Below are 5,573 nucleotides of genomic sequence, written 5' to 3' on the forward strand. Positions count from 1 at the left end.
GGAAATTCGTACTAGGACTGTGGTTTGGGTTGAGTGTGTAGACAAATTGCCAAATGTGAGGTAGTTTGCACTAGGGTTTCAATGGAAGCATGAGAAGAGAGCATGGCAGAAGAGCTATAGGTGTTACAACTTAGAGCTTTAGATCCCTCCAAAGGCAAATGCAAGCATTGGAAAATCAAATGCGTAGAGGAATAAATCTTCTCATAAGAGATGAAAGTGAGGATGAGGATGAAGTAGAAGAAAATGCCGAAGCAGAGGCAGTTCTAAACCTAGAGGAAGAAAGGCTTTTAAGCGCAATCTCTAAGCTTAGAAAAAGACCTAAGTTTGAAGTTCTCACATTTTTTGGAAATCTTAACCCAGAGAAGCTGATCAATTGGATCAATGAACTAGAGGAGTACTTTGAGTATGAAGATATTGATGATCCTGATAGGATCAAGTTTATGAAGGTGAAATTGAAGGGACATGCACAGATCCAGTGGCAAGAGGTTCAGTTGGAGCAAAATAGAAAGGGAAAGGATAAAATCACTAGATGGGATTGGATGATAGCTAAACTAAAGTGACAATTCATTCCCATGGATTATGAGCTTAATTTGTTGAAGAAAATGCAAGGGTTGGAGCAAGTGGGAAAATCTACCAAGTTCTCATAATTAATTGGCCATGTAGAAGTTGATAAGGAGAAAGTGGCCCGTTATCTTAATGGGTTAAGGCCAAGTATTCAGGATGAGTTGAGTCTAGTTCAAATCAATAGTATTAAGGAGGCATACCAGTTTTCCCTAAGAGTTGAAGAAAAATTGAACAAGAAGTTTGACAACAAGAAATGTGAAAGAGGTCACAGTGGAAGATCTAGTAGATGATCTTATAGAGGCCATAATGATGATCAGAAGAAAAAGGATGAGTCTACAAGTAGTAGTTAGAACCATAGGGGAAATAATTTTAGTTGTTTCCACAATCAGAACAATAGAGATTAGAGGAAGAGGTAGAGGACAAGGATCTGGAAGAGGAGGCTTCCCTGGAAAATGTTTTCATTGTGGAGAAGAATGGCATAGAGCATTTGAGTGTTCCCAACACCAAGGAAGGAAAAATCAAAGAACAAAAGGTCAGGCCAAGGTTACACATATTGATGAAGATGCCAGATCATCACATTCTAAATATGTTGAAAGATGAGAAGTCCTAGTTAATAGAAGAGTCCTGCTATGTGGTGAGAATGAACTTGATCAAAGAAGGAGCTTGTTTCGCACAAGGTGAAGATGTGAAGATAAGTGTTGTGATGTGATCATTGATGGTGGAAGTATTGACAATCTGGAGTTAGAAATGATGGTCACAAAGTTGAAGATAAAGAGATAGAAAATACATGCCCATACCATATTCCTTGGGTGCAAAATGACTACAAGGTCATGGTCAATGAGTAGTGCTCAGTGAAGTTCAAGATTGGAAGCTATCAAGATGAGGTACTTTGTGATATCATACCTATAGACATATGCCATATTTTGTTGGGTAGGCTATGGTAGTTTGATAGGCATGTTGTACATGATGGGAGAGAAAATACCTACACTCTAACCAAGGATGGAGTGAAACATAAGTTGAAATCGTTGAAGGAGAAAGAAGAAAAGGTATGTAGTGCTACTAGAATATGTTTTATTGATGGAAAAGAGTTTCTCAAAGGTATGAAGTGTGAGTATAAGTTTTTTTCTATAATTCCAAAAGGCAGTAAAGAAGAACTAGAGGAGGTACCTACAAAAGTTACAGATATGTTGGGAGAGTTTTCTAATATTGTATCAAATAATGTACCTAATGGATTGCCCCTAATGAGGAAGATCAATCACTAGATGGATTTGGCTTTAGGAGCCAATTTGCCAAACAAGGCAATGCACAGAATGACACTAGTGTTGAATAGACAAGTTAATGAGTTGTTGCAAAAGGGGTTGATTCAAGAGAGTTTGAGTCCATGTGTTGTACTAGTCATATTGGCACCAAAGAAGAATGGAGGATATGCACAGATTCTCATGCTATCAAGAAGATCACAATCAAACACATATCTATATTGTCAAGGATAGATGATATTATGGACTGTTTGAGTGGAGTTGAGTATTTCACAAAGATAGATCTAAAAAGTGGGTACAATTAGATTCATATCAGAGAAGGTGATGAGTGGAAGATTACTTTCAAGAACAAAGGACTATATGAGTGGTTAGTCATGCCTTTTGGACTAACCAATGCACCAAGCACTATCATGAGGCTCATGAATGAAGTACTGAAGAAGTTTTTGGGTAAGTTTTTCATTGTTTACCTAGATGATATATTGATCTTTAGTAAGACATTGGAGGAGAATTTGATTCATATTTGCAAGGTGTTTGATAAGTTGAGGGAAGAAAAGTTGTTGATAAACCTAAAGAAGTGTAGTTTTGTAAAGAAGAAGTTGGTGTACTTGGGATTTGTAGTATCAGCGTAAGGTTTGAAAATGGACCTAGAGAAAGTGAAGGTTATGCTTGAATGGCCCACTCCAAGGAGTGTGACAAAGGTAAGATCTTTCCATGGATTGACTAGGTTTTACAGAAAGTTCATAAGAGGTTTTAGCAGTATTTGTGGACCCTTAACCAAAACAACAAGAGGGAATATGAAAGAATTTAAGTGGACTATAGGAGCAGATAAGAGTTTTAATCTATTAAAACAATAAGTTACTAAGCAGCCTATATTAGCACTTCCTAATTTCAACAAGGTGTTTCAAGTAGACTATGGTGCTAGTGGCACTACAATAGGAACTGTTATGAACCAAGAAGGTAGTCCTATTGCTTATTTTAGTGAGAAATTGAATGATGCAAAAAGGAAATATTTTATTTAAGATCAAAAATTTTATGCTATAGTTTAAGCATTGAAGAAGTGTAGACACTTTATTCTTCCTAAGGAGTTTGTTTTGTAAACTACTCATCAAGTTTTGCAATATTTAAATAGTCAAGGAAAATTAAACCAAAGGCATTTGAAGTGAGTTGATTTTTTATAGAGTTATACATTTGCTTTGAAACACAGGAGTGGGAAGTCTAAAAAAGTTGCAAATGCTCTTGGTAGAAGACAAATTTTGCTAACAAAAATGTAGATAGAGGTGGTTGAGTTCAATGAACTTAGTACTTTATATCTAGATGATCTTGATTTTGGTGAAGTGTGGAAAGCTTGTACATAACCTATTACACTTGACATGACAAAATGGTTGGATTTCATGATCCAAGATGGTATGTTGTTCAAAGGAAACCAATTGTGCTTTCCTAGAAGTTCAATGAGAGAGAATCTCATCAAGGAGAAGCATAGTGGAGGATTGTCTAGACATTTTGGTAGAGATTATACCATAGCTTTGGTTGCTTAGAATTATTACTAGCCACAGTTGCAACAAGATGTGAAGAAGTTTGTATAGAGTTGCAGAGTATGTCAGATGGTGAAGGAGTGAACCAAAATATAGGATTGTATCAGCCATTACCTATACTAGAGAAGCAATGGGAGGATATCATCATGGATTTTGTTCTTGATTATCAAAGATATAGTGTTGGAAAGATTCTATTTTTTTGGTGGTTGACATGTTTTCAAAGATGACACATTTTATTCCTTGCAAAAAGACTAGTGATGTTGTTCATGTGGCAGAGTTTTTTTTCCAGAGAAGTGGTGAGACTACATGGTCTACCAAAGAGTATAGTTTTAGATCAAGATACTAAATTTGTTGGGTATTTCTGGCATACATTGTGGAAGAAATTGAAGATAGAGTTGAAGTTCATCTCATTGCTTCATCCACAGACTAATGAAAAAACATAATTGGTGAATAGGAGTTTGGGAAATTTATTGAGATGTTTGGTTGGAGACAAATTAAAAGGATGGGATACAATTTTACCACAGGCAGAACTTTTATATAATAATTATGTCAATAGGAGTATTGTAAATCACCATTCTAGATTGTATATGGGAGTAGTCCCAGAAATGCTTTTGAATTGAGGTAGTTGGATAAAGGAGAGATAAGTAGTGCTAAAGCAGAAGAATTTGCTAAACATTTGAAGAACATCCACAAGGAGGTGAGGAAGCACAACATAAAGATGAATACATAGTATAAGGCTATGACAAGTGTGAAAATGAGGTATAAGGAATTTTAGATTGGAGATGAAGTCATGGTTCATTTAAGAAATGAGCATTTTCCAATGGGTACATATAATAAGTTGAAAATGAAGAAGTTTGGATCATGCAAGATAGTGAAAAAGGAATATTTTGGAAATGCTTATGAAGTGGAGTTGCTTGCTAAATTGAATATTTCACTAGTATTTAAATTTTAGATTTGACAATGTATTATGAAGGAGGTGATGGAGATGAAGTTGCAGAAGCATAGTAGAGTATTCCAGTAGCTAGTTCAACTACAAAAGAGATTGAGGAGATACTGGATAGTTGTGTTGGAAAAAGTACATGGAATAGAATTTGTGAAGAATCCTGGTCAAATGGAAAAGGAGGCCATTAGAGGATTCGTCATGGCTAGCAAGGGAGCAAGTTAACCGTCTGGGTTTTCCTCTGAACACCTAAGACATGACAGAGTCACTTCTCAAATTACCATGGGTGACTAATGCAGGAGCATCCTGAGTGTAAGAGCAATCTTGCATCACCTAAAAATATTTTATTTTCAGTCTTTTCTATTTTAATAAGGACTAGTAGATAGGGTGGTTACTGTTTATGATAACTTTCTATTTTTAGTATGTTTTTCATATGAGCTCAAAATGTCCTCATTTTCTAAATTAAGGTTCATTTTAGAATTATAATCCTACCATAAAAATATCATTGCTCCATCTTAAGTATCAAAGAAGTTATTGAGTATTTTCAGTGGAAATCTTTGCAAAAAAATCTCTAGGCTCACTGTTGGAGGCCTTAGAGTGCCAATATGAGGTCCAAAAACTTGAAAAAAGGGTGCTTTACTAGCTTTGAGCCTGTAGATTAGAAGCTGGCATTTCTGAAAAGTGGTTATAATAGCCAATCGGAGCAACAGTTCGAGAGTTATGGCCTTCTGAGGTTTGGCTATTGAAATTTCTAAAATAATTTCTCAAAGATGTATTTAGCTAACTCTCTATGTATTTTTAGGGTCTATTGGCCCTACATATTAAGTTTGAGCATCTAGAACCTTATTGGGTAGCATAAAATTGCCTATTTAAGAAAGGCCTGGACATTGTCTAGGAGAGCTATGGGTGGTAGTTCGTAGCTTAGTCTTGACAATTACTGTAATGAAGGTGCTCATGTGGGTTAGCATATTGTACTTGTGAATTCTATAATTTTGCATTTGTGGCACAAATAAGAAGCCCATTTTTTATTCTTGCATTTGTTGTTGTTTCTTTATTGATGTTATGCTTTATAGTATTAAGGGGAGCACCCTTCATCATACTGATATGTTCAATGCTCTAATCCTTGGATTTGCATATCTTGTTGCTCAAAATGTGCAACCATAGCAAGTGTCACCATAGTTGGTAAAAAATTCTCAAGATAACAACAAACTAGTACAGACCATTGCTAAGTTATTGCACTTGACTTCTACATTGCACACATCTCCTAGTAGTAGAGAGGAG

Source organism: Cupressus sempervirens, chromosome 7 (assembly GCF_028749045.1).
Source record: "Cupressus sempervirens isolate cs-2001-9-10 chromosome 7, ASM2874904v1, whole genome shotgun sequence".
NCBI lineage: Eukaryota > Viridiplantae > Streptophyta > Pinopsida > Cupressales > Cupressaceae > Cupressus > Cupressus sempervirens.